Source organism: Nannospalax galili, unplaced genomic scaffold, assembly GCF_000622305.1.
Source record: "Nannospalax galili isolate Female #2095 unplaced genomic scaffold, S.galili_v1.0 scaffold131, whole genome shotgun sequence".
NCBI classification, from domain to species: Eukaryota; Metazoa; Chordata; class Mammalia; order Rodentia; family Spalacidae; genus Nannospalax; species Nannospalax galili.
Genome location: NW_008332088.1, coordinates 350,390 through 375,240, shown reverse-complemented (window position 1 = coordinate 375,240; position 24,851 = coordinate 350,390).

Here is a 24,851-nt window from a genome sequence, read left to right as displayed (position 1 = left end):
TGATATACTCAAAACCATGGAGATTATTTCAGGATCTTTGGACATGACCTGTACATTATAAATTACAAGAAAAATATTGCTTGAATGTTTGAAAAAGTATAGCACTTCAGACTAAGACAATGTTCTAACTATTAATGATAAAAGACTGCATGTTTCGGAATGTTAAATGGTGAAAACTGGGATTACTTTCCTCTGCTTTTATCTCATACAAAAATCATCAATACTAAGGACTGGAGAGATAGCTCATGGTCGAGAGTGAGTACTGCTCTTGCAGAAGACCCAAATTTAGCCACATCTGGTGGCTCACATATGCCTTTATCTCAAGATCCAGTGAACATGTGTTTTTGGTGTCCATGGACACCTGCACTCATATGCATATATAGATATTTATCTATCTATCTATCTATCTATCTATCTATCTATCTATCTATCTATAGATAGATGATAGATAGATATACTGGATGGAAGGTACTAAGGGAGAGCAGAGAGGGGAGGGGATCTAAAAATGTTCAAAGATATTGTATCAAATTCTCAAAATTCAATTAAAAAATAATTAAAAGTCAAAGTCCGCAGTGCATGGTGGTGTACGCCTTTAATCCCAGCACTCAGGAAGCAGAGGCAGGCAGATCTCTGTGAGTTCAAGGCTAGCCTGGTCTACATAGTGAGTTCCAGGACAGCTGGAGCTACAGGGAGACCAAAAAAAAAAAAAAAGTCAAAGTCATTGATATTAGTTACTGCATTTATTATGCAGAAAGGTTTAAAATTGGTGAAGAGGAATTACATTCAAAAGGGAAAAATATTAACTACCTAAATACAAAAAAAGGTTGATATTTAGTTCAGTAATATGTCATCATATCTAAGAGAAAGGAAGTACAAGAGAAAAATATTATGTATACTTTACATGTACAATATTTTTATAATATATGATATATATTATCGTACCATATATATAATAAAACATTATATGTTTCTAGATTATCATGAGCTGCCCAGTCCATAGATATAAAGATGCATTTTATATTATAATAATACTTTGTAGCTAATTGGTGTTGTGGGGTGCCTCACCAGAGAAGACCACTCAGGTAAAGATTTGCCAAATGAAAGTCATTGCTGGCCAACAGCTACACAAGGGTATCAGAACGCCAGTGTGTAGCCCTGAACCATCTCTAGGGTTTATTTTATACAAAGAAACTGTAACCAGGGGTGAAAATTTTAAGTTCCCAAACTGCTAGGTGGAGAGCCCCCTTAAGTATTTCTATTCTACTAAGCAACAATTACTGTTTTGCAGAAGCAAGACAAGCACAACCTACAGAAGCCATAAATCTACAGTTAGCAGGTGCTGTCCAGGACACTCTGACCTGTTCCCAAGACAACCAGGGTCCAGCTGACATGTGTTTCCCTACCCTGGGCCAACTGCTTGCTAATTTCAGAGACTAGAGTCAGTCTAAACTTTAACATGGTGTAGCTAAGGTCAAGAAGGTGCCATACCACATTAGTATGACATAGACCAAAGTCAAATTCAGAATTGTATCTTTTTGTAACATATACATACATAAAGGTAATGTATACATGAGTGCTTGTTTTAAACTGAAGAAATTGGTAATACTATAGATGAATTAAGAAAGTAATCTGTTCTTTCACACTTAATCTCTCTTCCATAGAAAATATGACACATTTAGATGTGGATTATTATTTAGGTTCCAAGAAAAAATAAACTATGAAATTCTCAAGTAAATGCATCGAACTGGAAGCAAGCATCCTAAATGAGGTACCAAGACCCAGAAAGCCAAATGTCACATGTTGTCTTTCATAAGTGGACGATAGCTTTGAATCTATTGATAAATGTGTTCCAGTTGGACAATCCATGGAGATCAGAAAAGTAATAAGGTACTATGAGGGGCAGAGTCACCGAAGGGAAGACAAAATGCCCTGATATAAAGGAAGAGAGAGAATAATGAGACAGGGGTGTAGAACGGAGGGCAGGGAAGAAGAGTGAGTAAGGCAACAAATAACTAAGTCATACAGAAATCTACTACCTAAAAGCTTCTTAAAATACATGCATATACAATATAAAAAGAGTTGAAACGTAGTAACTATAGCAGGGCTTCAGTGGCTCTACCAGACACCCACAACAAGCAATTAAAAAGCATAATGCCAGGAAAGGAACCCAATCCTTGTCTGCAAGTTGTTGACCAGGGTGATCCCAGGGACCCCCAAAACATGCAGGCTATTGCCACTGTTATACATAACCTGCCAGAAATTGTTGATGAGGCCCTATTTTTGAATACACTACATACTTGAGTTATAAAAACAAGGAGAAATCAAGCTGGTATTGACTTTGAAGCTTCATGTCTAAAATCCTTTAGATATCTGAGAACTTGTTTTAGATTTTATAGTACTAGAGAGGGGTGTGCATGCTACTAGAAGATGAAAGTGACTGATTATCTGGAGCTGGAGAGATGGCTCAGTGGTTAAGAGCACTGACTGCTCTTGCAGAAGACCCAGGTTTGATTCCCAGCACCCACATGGTGGCTAAGAACCATCCTTAAGTCCAGTTCCAGGGGAATCTGATGCCCTCTTCTGACCTCCATGGCATTGCATGACACAGGTGCACTCACATACATACAGGCAATACACTCATACACATAAAATAAAATGATAAATAAAATGTTTTTAAAAAGAAGAAAATGAAAAAGAAAGTGATTGATATCTTTACTCAGCTGCGAAACCTGCAACCTATAGTAACAACCTGTATGGAAAAATATGTGACTGGTGTAATAGTGGCATAAATGAAATTACAAAATTTGTAAACAACTGTACCTCTCACCACTCATCAGAAAGGCATCTTTTTGCAACACATCAAGACTATTACAAAGCTCCATAACTGGTCAAATGTACAGAATAAGTGTGAGTTACCCAGCCCTGACTGACACATCTACAATGCAACCTCTACAACCAAGGCTCAGGGAACATAGCAGAAGAGGGGGTGGGAAAAATCTTAGCACATCTCTTCACTCTCATCAGCGAAGCTTATTCATACAACAGATGGTAGTCAGCCTAAAAAGTCACAGCTGGACAGAGTGCAGAAAATGAGAGACTGAAGAGTGCCTGTTCAAACCTCTGCTACTCGGGGCTCGGGCCCATTGCAGAAGAGGGGCAGAAAGACTGTAAGAGTCAAAGGGGACAAATGACCACAAGGAAACAGAGGTTCTCAGGCATCTGGGAACTTGTTCACATGAACTTGAAATGTCAGGAATGTGCATGTGTATGAGTGCTATCCCTGCATGTATATAAGTGCATCTAGGTCATGCAGTGCCCACAGAGGTCAGAAGAGGTTGTCAGATCCCCTGGAACTGGATTTACAGATAGTTGTTAGCCACCATGTAGGTACTGGGAATTGAACCCACATCTCCTGCTAGAGCAGCCAGGGTGCTTAACCACTGGACCATCTCTTCGACCTGAAGTCAGTTTGAACTTCTTCTTATGGGTGAGATCATGTGGTCCTTGTTTTTCTATGGCTGTTTCATTTTCACCTAAAATAATATTATATAGTGCTATTCTTGTGTAATAATTGAGACAGTTTCATTCATATTTCATGATGCATATTTACCAGTCTTTTGGCCAACTGTTATTGCTTGTGACATTTTATCTTCATACGCCTTTTAGCCATCATTTAAACCAGTACAGAGCCAGATGGTGCTCAAAATTCAGGCTTTAAGAAACCTAGGGTTTATGTTTTGTCACTGTTTCAGGACTTGAGACTGATCCAAGTCCAGCTTGGTCTCAATCCATGCACTGGAGAAGTCTCTAGAAAGGGGAGTCCAAACACAAATCTTTTCTGTGTGTGATTGATTAGTTAGGCCAAATGCTTTATTTAATCGCCAGCCTGGGTTCATACACTGGGATTCTAGAGAAGTTGGGGCTATCCTCAGGGTCTTACTCCAGGCCTATTGTCACCAATGCCACATTCGCGTATAACACTGTTAGCACACAGACTGGCGTACAGAAGTAGGAAGGACTAAGGCTCAGAGTGCTTCAGGTTACCTATGCCTGAGGGAGCTCTGACTTCAACAGCTAGCCACAGATGGTTTTGGCCAGAATTGAAGCTCAGTGTAGTACGGCTGTTTGTCTTTCCATAGCACCAACAGTGTTTCAGAGGCTCTGTCCAAAGACCGGCCTTGGAATGTGGGCATTAGATGGCTCTCAATGACAGATTCCACAAGCCAGATATTGAGTTCCAAGAATAATTCTTTGGCCAATTTCTTGGTCCTATCCTAATACAGCTACCCTTGCTTCACACTATGCTGCCTTAGGCTGGGAAAGGTTGGCAACATGGTCCATCCGTCCCTCTGTGGAGCAGGTGACACAGAAGTTTTTGAGGTTCTGTTTGTATGAATTGGCCTGAAGAAAGGTGTTTTGCCAAGAACTGGAGATATATCATAGAAATTGTCACCTCAGCTGTCTTTGAAGGAAAATTTGTTCCTAGCTGCAATGTGTCTGAGATCTCACACCCTGGCATGCAGTGGCGTGGCAGGTTTCTTTTGTTCAGCATTTACTTACTCTTGGAAAATGATTTTAAGTTAATACTTAGAAGCTACTGAGGAGAAATAACTAATCAGCTTTTCAAAGGCCTAATTATCTCGCTGAGCATTCCTTTAGCCTTTTTGACAGTTTCTCAGCCTGGGAGAAAAGAGGCAAATAAAACAGTGAAAAACTGTGTCGCAGCTACCTCCAAGTCTGTCTGACCTTTTCCCACTCAGCATGCAGGCCCTTCCATAACTACCCTTTCCAGTAAATTCATGTCTGAAACACATCTTTAGAGGTGGGCATCAAGACAGGCATTTCGGTGACCTATGTGGATTCCTGGAAATTGATAGTCAAGAATCCTAACTCCTTTCCTCCTAAAATATAGATTAATAAAACTCACATAAACAGAAAAAGAATATTGTGGATTAAAAATAAATGTAATCATTTTCCTGGTTTTCGTATTGAAAGAATAGAAGCTGTCTCAGTCTTTGAAACTTTATTTTTTAGTCTACTTTAAAATAGTTCATTAGAGGTTTGTGGACTTCCTCAGTGTCTTGTAGTAATGCAATATTGACTCATCTGTAACAGTGGCCCATACTTCTCCTCATTTAGCAAGCAGTGCTTTTTCTTTCAAAAATCTGTTCATAGAATATTTGAAATGGGCAAAGTGATCATTAGGACTACCAAGGAAGTTTCCATTGATTCTTTCGATACAGCGAAGGAAGAACAAGCAAGAAAACAAAATGTGAATCTATGCCTTGAAGAAATTCCTGAGGGTGGGGAAGAATCGTGTGTCAAAAGCCCTGTCGTCATTAAGATTGTCCATGGTGAGATTGGGTGCATTCAGGGTGTTATTGCTGACCATATGGAAATAGAGTCCTACAAGTTCCTGGGACCCCGATCATATGAATCTATAGCAGGGTGTCAATGTACACACGTCCCATGCAAACGCAAGCAGACAAAAATGCAGCATAGAACTGGGGAAATGGACAGCTGAAGAAATATAGTCAACTGATTACTGCTGGGTGAGGAAGAGCTGATCTTCCTAAAGTAAGGGACTCTAGATAAGCTGACTAGACCTCAGTAGATGACCTTGCACTGAGGACCATCTGGGGACACTAATTTGACACAATAGACCTTAATACAAATGACAGAATGTATTAATTACAGTGGGGGGGGGGCTGAGGGACTATGAGAGGGTGCCAGAAGCATGTGTCTCGTCATCTCATATGTTTTGTGATTAATGGGATTTTGATCGATCACTTCAGTGACCTGGCTGCTCACATCCAAAGCTCTTCAAATGTCATGCCTCCTATTTAGACACATTCAGATTTGAAATGTGCTCAGCTTTGCAATCAATGCAGTGACCTCTCTATTCCTCTATTAAAATTGTGCACGCGCATCTAGTCTGTTCACATTTAGGCATCTTTCCAGTTTCTGTATTACTTTACATTACTTTGCTTACTATATTCCATTATTATTCATTTCATTAAAATGCCCTTACAACAACAACAAAATAAAAAAGTCCATGGCACAACTCATGGCAAGGGTGAGTGAACATTATTTTCAAATCTTCAGACTGAATATGAATAGTGACATTTTAAGAATTTTTTACTTTTTGCATGCATTTTCAATATATCCTTCTCAGCTTTAAACCTGTTCCTCTGCCTGTTGTCTTGTCTGGAAGGTCCCTTTGTCATCTGTTTCTCAATGTGTTTTACCAATAGAAAGCAAATTCAGGAGAGCTTAGATCGCGAAGAAATTAGTAGAGAGAGCTATGCTCAGTGCTTTTCACTTCTGCCGCAGTCTGACAATGACTGTGTGTTTTATGAAATTAGTTTCTCCAGTAACCCATGGCTTACTGAAGCCAGGGAAAACTGTTACCTAGATACCATTAAACTTTACATACCTCATCCTTCAGGCTTATGTAAAATGTTTTTCTTCGAAGTGCCGCGGTATCACATCTCACTCTTTCTTACCCTTGTTCATTCTTTAAATTTCTACTAACTTTGTGGGTGCTCTTACCTTGGTCACCATCTTTTTAAATATTGCCTTCCTCTAAGTCCCTCCATTTAACGTATCCACCAACAACTTCACTCTGGATTCAGCTGGATTCAAAAAATTAAATGTAGTATAGTTTTAATGCATGTGTGCCTGTGTGTATAAATTTTGATAAATGGAAGTCACTGTTTGCTTGTTTTAGTCCATTTTTAGGGAGTGGGTTGGGAGGCTTAGACAGGGGCTCCAAGTAGCTCCAGCTGGTCTGGAACTCACTATGTAGAACAGGCTTGCCTTGATCTCACAGAGATCTGCCTGCCTCCACCTCCTGAATGCTGGGATTCAAAGTTTGTGCCACCACATCCTGGGCAACTCAAAGTCACTGCTATTTTGATTTGTTAACTTACTTTGTAATATTTACATGACGAATATATTTCCTTTTTTTCAATGTAGATTTTAGCTACCATGGAGAAGAAATACTGGAAACAAGGATGTGGACGTAAGTGCCCCTAGGATGTCAATACAGAAACCTGTGTTTGCCTCCAAGTTGACCAGACAGGATTTTTTCTGCTTCTAGACCCTGGAGGTCCCTTGTCTAACAGCATTTACTTTAGAAAATTACAATTTCATATTTTTTCTCTACTTGTTTTGCGAATAAATATCCTAAAGTCAGCTTGCTTGTTTTATGACCCAAGAAATCATAAGTATCCACAACTACGCTCTTGTTTAGTGACTGTGGTGGCTTATAGACACCCCAAAGGTGTTATACCCAAAGGTTCATGTGGTAAAGTTGCTGCTATTTGCAGGGGTGGAACTTTAAGGTGTAGTGCCTTCAGGGTTACATTTAGGATAAGGACCTCTTCAAAGGGGATAGATGGACCATGCTTCCTTTCTTTTCCTTTCTTAGGCTTCAGGAACAATGAACAGTTTTGCTCCAGCACAAGTAGCCAGTGTCTCCATCCTGCCTCTGTGGGAATCCTGAAAGCAGTGGGTCCACTTGCTCACAGACCAGAATTCTTACATCCATTAACTGAAACAAAACTTTTGTCTTCTCAAGTTGACTCATTCAGATGTTTGTTATGATAACCATCAACAAAGACCAATTCCAGGCTCTGTGGGACACTAGGAACCTAACCTGTTTGTGGGTCTACCTCTCTGCCGCTGGTCAGTTAAGAGAGGAAAAGTTCATTTTCCTTTAGGCAAAGCAAATTGACAAACATCGCTTTAAAAAATAAGCAATGAGTTTATAGTTCAGATTATGTGTATCCATTTTTGCTACTGTAGAGCCTCTGAATAAAGTTTTCACTAATCAATATTTTTCCAACAATTGACATTTAGATTTTTTCAAAGTTTCCATTCTTTTCCATTTCAATATTGGTGATTTTGTTAGTTTGGTTTAAGGTTGAATGTGTTACTCTTTTCTTCTTTTATGAATAATTAAGAGCTTTTGGCAGTTAACTGCCCTCTCAATTTACCTAATTATAACTAATGATTTGAAATATATCATAATTATTTACAATCTAATTTTGAAAATGTTGATTTTTAAAAATAATTGTTTATAGAATAAACAAATAAACGTTAATGTTTTCAAATTCTTTTAAACTTTTCTACCTTATCGATTTCCTTATTTTAAAAATAGCATGAACAGAAGATAATTCAAACTTCTTAAAAGTTCATGAATGATTTCGTAGTCTAGATGAAAGTAGACATTGTATGTTTTTTATGGAAACAATTAGTAGTTATAGAGAAATTTGCTATTTTTGAGTTTTTAAATATATATTTTGATATCTGCCTTGATTAATTAAGCCTGTTGATTGCTTGGGATACTTCCTTACTTTGACCTTTCGTTCTCATTCCTGACACTTTCAGACCCACCTGGCCTTGGAGGATATCTTAGAGGTGATTTTTAATTTTAACTGAACTTTAACTCATTTGTTCTTCTCCTTTCATATGTATTTAAGAAATGTCAATTATTAATGGGAGTATCTTCCTGTGTAGTCATTTGTTCTGTAACTTGAAAGTTTAATCTCTTTACAATCAAGTCTAGTTAAATAATATTCATTTGTATGATTTATTTTACTATTTTAAATTATGTGCATGTGTGTGGGTCTGAATGTGGATATGTGCATGAGTGTGCAGTTGTCTATCGAGGGCAAAGGTGTAGGATCCCTTGGAGATGGAGTTACAGGTGGTGGTGAGCCACCTGGCATTGGTTCTAGCTATCAAACTAAGGGCCCTTTGCAAGAGCAATATGCTCTCTTAATTACTACACCAGATCTCCAGGCCCTAAACAATATTCTTTTGTTTTCTTTTATTTCTTGTTTGGTTTCAGTTTTGGTTTGTTTGTTGTTTGTTTAGTTGTTTTTGTTTTGAGAAAGGGTCTCTCTGTAACTCCAGCAGGCCTGCAACTCACTTGGTAGCCTAGCCTAGCCTAGATATTAAGATATCCACCTGTCTTTGCCTCCCAAAGGCTGGGATTAAAGGGTGTTCCACTAAAGCTGGCTTAATATTTGCAATCATAAATAAAACACGCCAGCTTGAGAGGGATAAAAAGAATAAGAATAGCTGAAGTTCCCACTCTCATGTCCACCATCATCCTTAAACATCTGGTGACTTGTCTTTCTTTTCCTCTCCACTACTTAGAAACCTTTAGTTTTCCTTTATTTTGAGCTACATCTGCCTCATTAAAAACTTACATTTTCAAATTCTCAAAGATTAACTCTGCTCAGAGATTCACAGCCCTGTCTTCTTTGAAAGCTTACCATGGGAATATTTATGCTGTATTAAACATCATTTTGTCATTTGCCTTTGCATAGGTACAAGGATGTTTCTATAAGTGGGTATATTTCTTTTTATGATGTGATAAGCTCTGTGGGAGATGCAGCCATGTTCCTCACACCTGATTCAAATCCCACAGAATGCTGGGCAAAGTGTTTCTCTACATAGCTATTTGCCAAGAATTTTTATCTTATTAGTGCATTTAAAAGCTTGAGCGAAATTAGATAGGCTAGAGGAAGCCCTTGTGAATTCTCATGAGTTGACACTATTATCTTTCATTTCTTCTATCCTTAACTGAAGTGAAAGGACTATTTCGTATTTCACAGAAATATTAACATCAGTGACTACTCTATGTTATTTCACTCACTGAAGAAGAAAGTGGGATGAACAACCCAAAATAGAAACACACACGCCACGATTCTGAATTTAAAGACAGTCAAAACTTTCAGTTTAATATATGAGAATCCAGACTTGACTGGATGTAAGCTAGTAAAGGACTTACTACACTATAGATTCTTTTCCCACTGGGCATCACTTTCATTTATTTATAGCAATAAATGTGTTGATCAGGTATGGGGAAAAAAGAGATACTTTAATGCTCATTTTTAATTGAAAACTTTGTTTGTTGTTTGGGTGTGTGTTGGGGGTGGGGCATATGCATGCCACAGCATGCAGCAGACAGAGGAGAACTTACAGGGTTCAATTTTTCCTTCCATCATGTGGATTCCAGGAATTAGACACAGATTGTCAGGCTTGATTCCAAGCACCTTTACCCAAGGAACTGTCTCACTGGTCCATGGCTTAAACGTATTTAAGACATAATACAGACCAGAATTCTCAGGTACTTACTGAATGTTTTACTTGTATTATCTTTATCCTGAATGTTCAAAGCAGTATTATGAATCAATTTGTGTAAACATACAAAAACAGAAAGAACCATGGCTTTAAAATTCTTCTCATTGGTCGCTGCAAGAACTTAGTCATATAATGCTGCAGCCTAGTTTGATAAAGATTGTTTCACCAAGTTTACAACAATTTCACTCCTTTTGTGCCTAAATGCTGACCCATTGGTTACACATTTTTTAATATACAACTTGCTTCCCCAGACTTTATATACATTCTACTGTGATGAGTTATGAAAATTAAGGTTTTACTGATCTTCTTTAATCAAATTAAATAAACTGAATAAAATTAACTTGTTCCTACATACTTTTCTACTTCAAAAGCACTACAATTGTTCATCTATCTATCTATCTATCATCTATCTAGCTATCATCCATCTATCTATCTATCTATCTACCTATTATCTATCTATCATCATTTATCTATCCACTCATCCATCTATATATCATCTATCTATCATCTATCTATCATCTATCTATCTATTATCTATCATCTATCTATCATTTATCTATCATCCATCTATCTATCTGTCTGTCTATCTATCTTCTATCATCTATCTATCTATCTATCTATCTAGCATCTATCTATCTATCTATCTATCATCTATATAACATCTGAGTACAAATACTTGAGTGGATAAGACTTAACATATATGACAGAAAGCATGCAGTCCATTGGTGGGGGAGGGAGGGTCATGGATGAGGGAGGAGGTCTAAATTTCATTAAAAACTGTTGTATGAACTATACAAAAGCTCAATAAATTTTTTTGAAAAGAATCTTATATTGATGTGCAGTGTATTCCATATTCATATTCTAATTTTATAAAGTATATGCAGTACATTTCCTCCCTAAACATTTATTTTATCTGATTGGAAGAAACAAATGCTGAAATGTCAATTAAAAGAGAGTGAACACATTCTCACTCTTGATTTCCCAAGTATCATTTCAAAACTAATATATTGTTTTAAAAAGTTATTACTGCCAGGCATGGTGGCGCACAGCTTTAATCCCAGCACTTGGGAGACAGAGGCAGGCAGCCTGGTCTACATAGTGAGTTCCAGGACAGCTGAGTCTACAGAGAGACCCTGACTCAAAAAGACAAAAAAAAAGTCATCAGTAAGTTTTTAAATTTATTTTATTGAAAATTTCATATAGTATTACTATATTTACATACTATCCAACCCACTTTCTTCCACCACAATTCTTTCTGAGCAGCATTTCTCCCTCTCTTCACACCACACTACACCTGCCCATTCGTTTTCATTTCTTAATTTTAGCTACTTCGTTTGGATTTATTGTCTTTTTTTAGTATTTTATTTATTATTTTTATTTTATTGTGTATGAATGCATTGCCTGCATGTAAGTGCACCATGTGTCATGCCATGCAATGCTCATGGAAGTCAGAAGAAGTTATCAGATCCCCTTAACTGGAGTCACAGATGGTTGTTAGCCACCATGTGGGTACTGGGAATCGAACCCAAGTCCTCTGCAAGAGCAGCCAGTGCTCTTAAACAGTGAGCCATCTTTCCATATTTTTCAACTCTTTTTCAAATTAGAAGTGTTAGAATATTCTGTCCATGCCAGAATTCTCCAGTGACAAAAATGTGTTGTAAGGATTTTTTTCCTGTCTCCTTCATGGTGTTCCTAACTACAGTAGCACTGGACAGTCAGTATGGTCTTTTGTGTTAGAATTCTGCTGAAGTCTGTTGTCATTATTCTCATCATTGTCATAGACCTAGGTTGAGGAAGCAGGACTTGAATTCATCATGCTAGAAGGTTGCATTTTTATGAGTCAGGCAATGGTTCATGATTTTTCTTCATTTGCAAGGTTAAGAATGTCAATTTACATGGTCTGTTTTTTACAATTAAAGAAAGGGCAGCAAATATTTGATAGCTTTATCATCAAGATAGTTTATCTCTACCAACTTGTATAATTGCTATTTGAAGGACTCAGAAAGTCCTTGCTAAGCCTCAATATAGAAGTGTTTACCTTTAGAAGTTTCAGAGTTTCAGGTTAAGGTCTTCAATGAATTTTTAAATGATTTTTCTTTGGGATAAGAGAAAAACACCTAGTTTGGTCAGCACCATATGTTAATAATGCTGTCCTCTATTTCAACATATGTTTATGGAACCTTTATCAAGAAGCAGAAGCTGGAGCTGCGGAGTTTGTGTCTAGGTCACGTATTCCACTCCATTGGGCTATGTGCATCTGATTGTGCTAGTTCCATGTAGATACTGGTGTATAACTCTTTAAAGACTATAGAATCTATGATACATCTAGCATTGCTCTTTTTTCTCAGAATTATTTTGAATACTCAAGAGTCTTTTGTGTTTCCAGATTAATTTCAGGATTCTTTTTTTTTTGTTCTTCAGAAAAGAGAGTCATTAAGATTGAAATAGATTTTATATCCAACCTGCAGGTAGCTTCAGTAATGTGGACATTTTAACAAGACTAGCTCTGATCTGTGGACACGGAGGTCTTTATGACTTTACTACTGTCTTTTCAAGTTCTTTATTCATTATTTAATAATTGCATTGTAGAAATCTTCACTGTGGTTGTTTTCACTTAAATGTTTTGTTCTGTTGAGACTAATGTGAATAAGATTGTTTTCCTGACTTATTTGTCAGCAAGTTCATATTCATTCTGTTGTTTTTAGAGACTATCTCATTAAGCTAGCTCAGACAAGATTTGAATAGACCATCATTATTACTCAGCCTTGCCAGTAACTGGGATTAGAGTCCTTCAGTGCCAATATGGTAAGAGTTTGTTATTGATATAAAGCAAATCTACTAATTTTATACTGATTTTGTATCCTGCCATTTTGTCAAGTATAATTATCAGATCTAGGAGTATACTTGAAGAGAAAAAATCAACTGCAAACAGGGACCATTTGAATTATTTGCTATATATCATTTTACTCCTTATTGCTTTGGTGAAGATTTCCAGTGTTATGTTAAATAAGAGTTGTGATTGCAGACATTGTGTCTCTTTACTAATTTTAGAGGAAATATTTTTGTTTTCTCATTCAGTATAATGTTATCCACATAATTATTATATACAACCTTTATTATTATTTTACTAATTTATTTTTACTTTATGTGTATGAATGTTGTGCCTGTATATATATAAATATACCCATGCATGCAATGCCCATGGAGGCCAGAAGAGGGGAACTGATCCCCTGGGACTGAAATTACATGTTTGTTAGCTGCCATGATAGTTCTGGGCACTGAACCTGGGTCCTCTGAAAGAGTACGTAGTGCTCTTAACAAGTGAATGATCTCTCCAGCCATATATCTTTTATTTTTAAAGTATTTTCTTTTCTAAATATTTTATAATTTATTTTGAATAGTTTTATGTATATGATTGCATTTCCTGTATGTATGTGAGTGTGTCCATGTCGTGCAGTGTCCCCAGAAGACAGAAGAGGTTGTTGGATCCCCTGGAACTGGAGTTATGGAGAGTTGCTAGTTTCCATATGGGTGCTGGGATTTGAACCTGGGTCTTGTGTAGAAGTGTGCTCTTAACTGCTGAGACTTCTCTCCAGCCTCAGTATTTTCTTTCTATCATTAGTTTCTTTGGGGATTTTATCATGGAGGGAGATTGAATTTTGTCAAAGGAGAGACATTTTACAAATGAAGAAATTCAAATGGTCAATAAAAACATGAAAAGAAGCAAAATTTTCCATCATAGCAGTACAAATCAGAACTGTATTGCAATTTCATTTCACCCCAGGAAGAATGGACATTATAAAGAACACAAATAAATGTAAGAAACTAAAACATTACTGAGGATCTGTACAAACAAACCCTTGTAGTATACACGCTTGGTGTCAATATAAAGTAGACCCCATTGTAAAAGTTCGTCAATAAATTTAAAAATAGAACTACCATGTTCTAGTTATACAGCTTTTAGGTATACATCCAAAAGAATAAAAGTCTGTTTATAAATGCTCATATTTATGTTGGCACTGTTAACATAGCTACGTTATAAAGTCAGCATAGACACCTATCCACAATGAACAAACAATAAAAATATGGTATGTAAACATGTTAAAATTTCATTCAAATTTAATAATGATTAAAATGATATAGCTTGGGGGAAATTAATGGACATAAAATCATCATGTTAAGAAAAAATAAGACAAAATCACAAACATTCTTTTTCATAAATGAAATTTAAGGAATGGAGAAAGAATTTGAATGAAAAAGAACTGTTCAGTATGTACAAGGGGAAGACAGGAGACTGATAAAGTAAGGGGGTTAATATTACCAAAATATGTTACAAATATGGAAACATCAAAATAAAACATATTAGTTTGAACACTTAATATATGGTAATAAAAGACTGCACTTTAAGAAAGCCTTTATAATTGTCTTTCTGTGTAAAATGTATTTTTATGTATTATTTATTTATTTATTTATTTATTTATTTATTTATTTTGGTCTTTTTGAAACAAGGTCTCCCTGAAGCCTCAGCTGGCCTGGAGCTCCCTATATAGACCAGGCTGGCCTTGAACTCACAGAGAATCCTCCTCCTCCCTGAGAGACTAGCTCTCCTAATTTCAGAAGATAATATGCAAGCTTCCAAGAGACAAAGTCAGTCAATGATCCTACAAACCTAAAACGTCTATGAACTACAACAATGGTGAGCCCAGCAAACTATTTCCATTGGTGTAATACTGAGACTTTCATCTTGGGGATAATCAGCAGCTGTCTAATTGGGCTTAAGTCCGGGAGGTAACTCATGTATGGTACTGTAAACATAGTCAAGTACACATGGTTGGAGAGGTCAGAGACTCAAGAGAAAAACATACATCTGGTACTTCCTTAGAACAAGATAATTTCTTACAATATTATAAATATGTATCCTGATAGTTACAGAGAAATGTCCCTTACCACTCATCAAAGAAGCTTCTCTTTTCTACAGATGGAGGCTATTATAAGGTTCCACAACTGATGACACATAGAGAATAAGTGACTATCAGGTGTCTGGCCCTGAGTGCTATGTCTACAATTCAGCCTCTATAACTAACGTTCAGAGAACACTGTGGAAGAGGAGCCAAAAAGAATGTAGGAGCTGAGGGTCAAGACACCTGCTGCTACTTAATTTATCCTAGACATGATAGAGTTAAACCAAAGAAATCTTGATAGTATGAGTATCTAACAAGAGCTGCATGAAATAAAAAACTGACATTGTGAGATGGATGTGGCAAATATCACAGGGTTCAACCTCAAGAAGAATGGCTATAGGACACACAGTCCATGGATGCTGAGGGAGGGAGATTCAGGCTTCTCCGGGGACTAGCCCCCTGAGAGATTATCCAATGTCTAATTCCAAGTGGGCAGTCCTAAACACAGGTACATATGAGCACCAACCACTAAGCGGACTCATATATTTATAAATGTATGGATGTAAGTATAACAATAATAATCAAAGATGAAGACAAAAAATTAGGAGGAAATGTGTAGACATGGGAGGAGTTGGGGGGATGAGGAGCAATGGAAATAATGCAAATACAGTACTCATGTATGAAATTCTCAAAAATAAAAAAATGAAAATTAATAAAGCTATGATTTCCCCTACAAACATCAAGAATTTCATAGCAATAAAACAGTGCTTAGGTAAATTAATTAGCAACAAAAGGACACAGCTAAAATATTTAATCTCATAAAATTTAATATTGTTTCTAATAATAAGGGATTAATGGCTTGACTTTAATTATAATTTATAAATTTTTAATTAACTTTAGGATCTTGAACTAATATTAGATTAATATGTAGTACTTCATTATTTGCATAAGTTTAATGTAGAAATGGTTACAAATTGGATCAATAAATATAAGTTTAATTTACTTTTATGCATTTTAAGATTATTAAAATGACTTTTATACATATGCTTCACTTTTTGCTAAAATTGAAGAGTTTAGGGATACTTGAGATATTTGCTTATAAACAACTAGTTTAGGAACTCAATATTCACTATTTAGCATGTCAACTGAACAAATAATACAAATGACTGATGACAGTAAATAAAAGAATTATAAAGTAATCACATCCACCCAAGTATTTTAAGGAATTTTTTTACAGTTTAGTTAAATAGGAATTTTTCTGTAAATTATAAAAATTATTTAAAATTTCAATATATTCAGTTGTTTTTTAATGTATGTACATGCACATGTATACAACATATGTCTAAACGTGCTACACATAATAGACTTAAGTGAAACACATTGATAACATGAGTCACTAGCCGGGCGTGGTGGTTTATACCATTACTCTGGAGGCAGAGGCAGGTGGATCTCTGTGAGGTCAAGGCCAGCCTGGTCTGTATTGATAATGAGTTCAAGATTAGCTGGGACTACAGGGAGACCCTATCTCAAACAAATAAAATTCAACACTCAGTGAAATGAATATGGTCAAACAAAATAAAAGTATGCAATTTTTGGAAACTGGAGGAAGGGTGCTGTGGATTGGATTCTTGTGTATTTCCAAATTTGTATTGTGAAATCAAACCCTCAAAATAATGGTACTTAAAGGTGAGGTCTTTGGGAGGTATAGTTGTTATTTTTTTTGCATAGTTGTTACCAAAGTACATGACAAGAAACAATCTGAGAAAAGAAATGTTTACTGTGGTTTACAGTAAGGGAATACATTCCTTTATAAGGGAGAAAAGAGGCCAGCTGGTCTAATTACATTCTCAGTTAGAAGGCGGGGAAATAAAAAGACAACACGGAGGCTATAAAATCTGAGGTACTTCTCCCAATGATCCACTTCCTCCAACAATGTTCTACCTTCTAAAGAATCTGCAACCTTCCTAAACAGCATCACCAGTTTGAAGACCAAGTTCTCAAACACATGAGCCTCTGAAGGACATTTAACATTCAAACCATAATATTGCGCCCCTGGCCTCCATAAGCACATGGTCATATCATGATGAAAAATAAATTCATTCCAACTTCAGAGTCCTTAATATCTTTAGGAGTGTCACACTGTTCAAATAACCAAAGTGTCTTCCTCAGAGGGCATTTCTTAACTATGACCACCTATAAAATAAAAACAATTCAATGAAAACCCAATTTACATATTTTAACATATAATGGTGTAGAGTAAATATTACCATTTCCCAAAACAGGACTGTTTGTAGAGCAAGGAAATATCATACCAAAGACAGAAACCCAGCAAGAATGAGTCAAATCCTCTAGTACCAGGTCCAGATATTGGGACAATGTTTAAATCATTTAGTGTGCAAAGGACTTGGGTATTTTTACCCTTCCAGTTCTGCCTCCTGCTACACACAGCTTCTCACTCAGACCAGCTCTACTCCATACCCATATCTTTCACTCACAGATGCCCCATGATCTTCACATCTCCAGTGTATTGGGGGTCTCCATTTCAACTTAGACTTCATCTTCAGTCACAGCCTCCTGCAAGATGTCTCAGGGATGCATGGTAGTCACCCTAAATCTGGCATGCATGGCCTGCCCTTAGCAGCATCTCAGAACTGTGGTGCAAGATTCTATGATACCTCAGCCTTATAGACCATGTGCTTATAAAACCAGTACCATGTGGATGCTGCTACTACGTGCTTCTGCCAGCTTAGGATGGCCCTGGTCCACTTGGACCACAGTTGCGTCTGCTTTCCAGTGCTCATCCTGGGGAAACATTTTCCTGTGCAGTTGCTTTAAATCAAGTAACTCCTGCAGCATCCTTATCAGCTCAGACATTCTCCTTCCAAATACATTTGTATTCTCACAAGGTAAAGCCTTCAATGGGTGGAGTCAAGTGCTCTAGGCTACACTTCCTGTCATCCCAGTGGGGGGGACCACATTTCTGCTTAGTGGATCTAATCACTTTAACAATTACAGATACTTTGTCTCTATACTTTCTTTGACTAAAACCTTAAGCGTCTATCCAAACTTTTCCTAGCCAGGCTGCATATGTGTCCTAGGTTTCTGATGAAATTTTCTTCTCACTGTAGACATGGATAAGAGGAGTGAGTAGTAACCACACAATAGATCAAATGCTGTGCTCTCTTAATGTTTCTGCTGCCATAGGAATTAGTCCAGTCCTTTTATATTCAGCCTAAAGCAAGTTTTCAGGACGCAGGTAGAATGCAGAATATTATTTGCCAGAATGAAACAGGGTTAGTTCCTCATGAGTATTTGTTCCCATATGAAACTTGATCAGCCAGGCCTCCACTGTCTCTGCTCCTCTCAGCTTTCCTGTCTGCATGTCTCTGACCAGAACTGCCTGTTAATTTCTATTTACAGCATTCTAGCCCCAATTTCCCAACTCTTCTACATTCCTCCTGCAAACCAGTTCCAAAAGCCTAATAACCACATTGTCAAATTGATCAGAGGTATTTTCTCACCTCTGGTACCAATTTTCTATATTAGGTATTTGTATCATTGTTGTGCTAGAATTCCTGACAAGAGGCAATTTATGGAATGAAGGATTTACTCAGGCATACAGTTTCAGAGGATGCATTACATCATGCTAGGAAGGCATCACAGCAAGAAGAGGAGGCCAGCTTCTCATATTGGATAATCAGGAGGCAAAGAAATTAACAGAGAGTGGAGTAGTCTACAGTACCTCAAGGACCACACCTACTAATTTGTCCAACAAGGCTCCTCCTCTTAAAGGAGGTTTCACATCCTTCCCAGAGTGCACTATCAATTGCCGAATGTGCTCTAACATATGATCCTATGGGAGACATTTCGCACTGAAGCCACAAGAGGTGTTTGGGTCATGGGGTGGCACTCTTAATGAATAGAACTATTGTCTTTAGAAAAGTGAACTTCGGGAAATTTCTCACTTCTTTCCATGTGATGATACAGTAACTTTACCATGTGCCACCTAGGAGAATTTATCAATAGAGCTTAAAGGTGATAGCCCCTTGATCCTTATCTCAGACTTCTAGCCTGAAGAACTGTAATGTATAAAGTTTTTACATTTCTCTACACAAAATACATATAAAGCTTATGAACAACAGAAAGTGTTAAAAATACAATACATTAACATCTTTATTGATTTAATATCAACAGATGTACTCATAAGAAAATATTTTTGAATCTTTCACAGAGAGATAGCATTGCATAAAATACAAAAGGTAAAATTAAACTTTATGTGTTATCTACAGTATGATTAAGTTTTTCTCAATAAAACAAAAGCTGTCTCCTTTATTTAAAGAAAATATGTATTTTAAGTGTCTGTTTTGCCTACATGTATATAAGTACACCAGTGCCATTCAATGCCCATGGGGGGCAGAAGAGGGCATTACATCCTTTGGACCTAGAGTTTCAGGTAGTTGTTACCTGACATGTGTGTGCTGGGATTTGCACTCCAGTTCTCTACAAGAGCAGCCAGTACTCTTAACCACTGAACCATCTTTCCAGTCCCACTCTTCTTAATTTTTGAAAGTTCATAGTTCCTTATAATCATTGTCTTTAAGACTGAAAATGTATGCTTTTATTTGGAATTGTTTTCTCAAATTTTGTCTTTCCAAATTCAGGTCCAAGTATAAACCAATAAAATTATTAAGATACAATTTACTGCCAAGTGTATTGTAGATTTTTTTGAATGACCCTCAATCATTTCCCATCTGCTTTTAAATAATGGAACTTAAAATGATTAACAAATGATCCTAGGTTGATTTAGTATCTTCCAATGTAGTAAAGTTGAAATTATTGTGAGACTTGTTTAACAAACTGAATTATTTCCATAACAGCTTTATTTCCTTAAGAAGAGTTCTTAAATTTATAGCAAACCGTCTAAGCTTAAAGTCTTTAATGTTTGTAGTTCATTCTTGTTTCTAGATTCCACTTTTCAGGTATACAAGGTGAGAACTGATCACATATCAGATTATATAGTTTGATTGACTGATGACAAAATGTAGTCTTGGAGATTTTTCATGTTGTTTCTGTTCAGCCTTTCATTAAAAGATTATCAATACTTGCATCTTCATAAATTAATCAACTATCACTTTCAAAAGGGGGACTAATAGGGGTTGAGGTGTTGAGGGTTGAACTTTGTCACTGTACACACTAGGCAAGCATTCTATCATGGAGCTACATGTCAAGCAGCAGAGAAACATTTGATAATGGGTTATCACACATGGACACTTGGCTACATGGGAGGCATTATATGTTACTCCTCAGAGTTCCATAACATAACAGGACTGCATGCAGAGTCACACAGTGCATTATACCTTGGGACAGAATAACAGCCATCCATTGCTATAGGGAGAAGCTCATTGGTAGCCAACTGAGCAATAAACTAGGTTCTGAAGATCTCCCTTTGAGTTGGATTATTTGAGTTATTTTAAAGGCTACTGGGGCCAGAGGCATAAGGATTATTTGGTATCAAGCCCTAGAAAGACTACAGTGGCTACATAATGGCTTGACCTCTGTGATTAACTGGTAAGGAGAGTGAGCGAGAAAATTAATTTCAGCAGGTTTCAAGGGGAGCTGGTCTACAAAACTGGGTCAAGACAGCACTAAAAATATTAATAAAGCCAACAACACTACAGCTGACCTCTTCATGTTTCTACATGTTATAAATTGAGGTTTTTATGGATTTTTAATGACCTGAATTTAATAAAAGACTGTTAAAAAGTAAGGCACAAATCTAAACCACATAAGAGACACTTTCAATAAGGGATGTGGAAATAGCTCATTCTGTAAAGTGCTTGCCTGGCAAGCACGGGGACCCAAGTTTGATCCCCAGAACCCACACTGCCAGGTATGGTGGCACACTCTTGTCATACTAGGCTTGGGGAGTCACAGGGGTGGAGATGGGAAGATCCCTGGGGCTTACTGGTAAGCTAGCTTAGCCAAATTGGTAAGCTCCAGGCTAGTGAGAGACCTTGCCTTATAAACCAAAGGTGAGCCCACACCTGTGGCTGGGTGTATAAGCTACCACTGCACAACACACCCATGGTTGTGTGATCATCATTACCATCGAGGTGACAAGTTGGGCACAGGCAAGAAAGGACTGGGCAATTAAGGAAGTAAATGGCTGAAGCACCAGGTGGCCTCAGTGGTGGCTATCAGGAAAACATGACTCTGGGTAAGATGTCTCATCACTGACTTCCCCTGGCCAGGGAGGAAGATTTGAAAGATGAAATTACCAAAATAAGACACCAGACCCCTGATCATGAAACAACAAAACAGCAATAAAATACTCCATCTGCCTCCTTGAGCAAAAACTAAAGATTTTTCTTTTTCCAATCCTGATATCCCTCAAATGAGAAATTAAAGCCAGAAAGTAATTGTTGCCTTTGATTTCTGCACAGAACCCAAACGCTCTAGCTCTATCTCAAACGTGAGTAGTGTTGTGTGGAATGAGCAATGGGTGGACTGAGCAACAGAAACAGGAAAACAGGAGGAACCAGGGTAACTGAAATGATCACGTGTCCTGTGAGCCTGGAACTGTATTCACCTCCCATGAACTTAGAGCTAGGGTCCCTTCCTGTAAACCTGGAACTGTCTTCCTGTCCTGTGAAGATGAACCTGTGAACCTGGTTGTCTCATGATCTGTGATTCCCTTCCATCAGTGTGGAAATGTGGTCGAAGCCCATAAGCTAGGAACTGGGATTGTCTCCCAGGAGCCTGGAGCTGTGTTCCCCCTTGGGAGCTGGAGCTGTGCTTGTCTCCCATGAACCAGTGCTGTGGTGTTCCTGAAACTGCCACTGCCTCTGGTGAACTTGTAGCTGTGGTTTCATTCTGGGAATCTGTACCTGAGATCTCTTCCCAGAAGCCTGAAGTGATTCCCCCCTCCTGTGAACTGGAATTGTGGTCCCCTTCCTTGAGCTTAGAGCTGTGGTTCACACCTGTGAGCCAGAGTTGTTTTCAGGCCCTGCTAGCTGGAGCTGTGGTCTCTTCCTGTTAACTTAGAGCTGTGGTCCCCTGCTGTAAGTTAGAGATGTGGTCCTTTACTATGAGCCAGAGTTAAGGTTCCTCCCTGTCAGCTGAAAGTGTGGTTCCCTTCTGAAGCTTCGGTGCCCTACCTTGAGCCCCAGCAGGCTAATGGTGAAGTGTGAATGGAGGACCTCCTGATGTTGGGCAGTAGCTTCAGTCTTCTCTGAATTCTCTGACTACATTTCCTACAGCCCCCAAACCCCAGGTCCCAGGCTCTGGGTGGCAGAGCTTTCTTCCTATTGCAGGGCACAGAGGTCTCTTTCATTTGCAGATTCTGGTCTTGGGAGGAAAGATTCTCTAGACTAAACACCACCCCCCACCCCCTTGCCCCCCAGGCCAGCTGTGGTTCTGACTCAACAACTTAAAAGGTGCTAAACATCCTTAATAATTAGAGAAATGCAGCTCAAATCCATTTTAAGATTCCATCCTACCCCAGTCAAACTGGCTACGATCAAGAGAATAAAAGACATTAAATGTTGGTGAGGATGTGGAGAAAGAGGAACGCTCATTCTCTGCTGGAGGGAATGCAAACTTGTGCAACCACTGCGGAAAGCAGTGAATCTAGCCTGTGATCTTGTTCTAACACTCCTTGGCACACACCCAAAGGACCCATCCTACTGTACCTGTACACCCATGTTTGTTGCCGTTCTTCTCACAATAGCTAAAAAATAGAAACAACCTAAATATCCCTCAACCGGTGAATAGATAATGACCATTTGCACAATGTGTTTTATTCAGCAAAAAGAAAAATATGAAATTAGGTAATTTGCAGGTAAATAAATGGAACTGGAGACTGTTATACTAAGTGAAGTAACACAGACTCAGAAAAGTGAGCGACATATGTTTTTCTTCATTTGCATATCGAAGCACCAATTCCTTAATATGTGAGTATATGAACTCTGATGTAACGCCAGGAGCTGGAAAATGGAAGCATAAAAGTAAAAGGAAAGAAGGAGTCTGAAAGAGGGGGATAGGAAGCAGATGTTGCCAGTGAGGAGGTTGGGAAAGTGGGAGTGTCCCCCTGGGAGGAGAGGAGGTAGGGCCAGCTGTGAATAAGGGGGTTGGGGAGGAGGGAACAGAGGAGAAGGGGGATGGTGGGAAGCAAGTGTTATTGGGAAGAATGGGTTAATGGGGGAGCTCGGACTAGGGAGAGAGGAGGGAGTTTGGATGGGGGTTGGGGAGAGAGGAGCAATGGCTGGAGCTTGGGTGGTGTGGGAAGCCAGAAGGCAATGAGTCAGCTCAGAAAACCCATGAGAAATACACATAAGGTGTCTGATCATTAGTGCATGTGTATACCTAGGAGTTGTATGGCGAGGAGCACGGTGTCAGACAGGAGACCACCCCTTGAGTGGCTGGTTAAAGCAGCCCAAGAGACTCTCAGAATAACACAGGCTACAGCTGGAGCACTTGGTTTTCTCCCAGAACTCAACAAGTATATGATGCAGCACTCATCAAAGAAGTTTCTTCTTGCAATAGATGGAGGCTACTGCAGAATTCCCAAAGTGGTTACACACAGACAATGTACATCTGAGAGATGTCCAGCCCTAGGTGACATATCAACAGTGGAACCTCTACACCCAGGGCTCATGGAACATAGTGGAACGGGGTGGAGAGAGTAATAGTGCATCTCTCAAATTTCACCAGTGAAACACCTTGTACAACAGTGTACAATGCATACAGAAGGCCACAGCTGGCTAAGTTTTAGAGAATAAGAAACTACAGAGTGTGTGTCTCTGGGTTGGACTCCTATATTAAATATCACCCTCCCATGACTCAGGGACCGTTTCAGAAGAGGGGACAGAAGTATTGTTAGAGCCAGGATTGGTCCATGAACATAAAGAAATAGAGGTTTTCATTCTACTGGAAGGTTGGTCATGTGAACGTGTGGCAGTGGTGGCAGAAATAGAGGTTTTCATTCTACTGGAAGGTTGGTCATGTGAACGTGTGGCAGTGGTGGCAGAAATAGAGGTTTTCATTCTACTGGAAGGTTGGTCATGTGAACGTGTGGCACAAGACCCATGATGACTCAATCAGACAAGGGCCCAGAGTGGAGTGAGGGCAATTGGAGGTGGGTCATCCCTAGCCTAGGAAGCATGGGAGACTGATAACTGCTGAGTGAGGGAGAGTTGACCTCCCTTAAGATCTCTAGATAGGCTGACTAGACTCCAGTGGATGAGCTTGCATCAAAGGACATCTGGGTACAAATGACTGACTGGATAAGACTTAACATGTATGGCAGAATGCAAGTGGTCTGGATGGGAGAGGGGGTCTAGATTTGATTAAGGGCTGATGTATGAAATGCAAAACGCTCAATAAAAATATTTTTAAAATCTCAGTCTGAAAAGTAAAAAAAATAAGCAATAATAGAAAGTACCATGATAACTAAACTGATGTAATTCTCAAGCTAAAAGTGTATTTATACTTATAATATAAATTCACAACTCTATATGTCTATTCTAATTTTTAACTACTATTTACTGACAAAACTGGATTTCTGCAAAAGCAGCCTTCATGTATTTCTTTGGTAGACTCCGTGTATAGAGAAGACCCTGGTATACAGGCAAATTATCTGTGTCCCAAGGACAATATCATCCCCAATAATGACTCCTGGACAGGAGTGATATTTGGGAGGATATTGGTCTGGTGGTTCTTTCTTTTCCAGGTGAGTAGTTAAGTTGTTGTAAATCATCACTTCTTACATCCTATTTAATTATAAGAAGACTG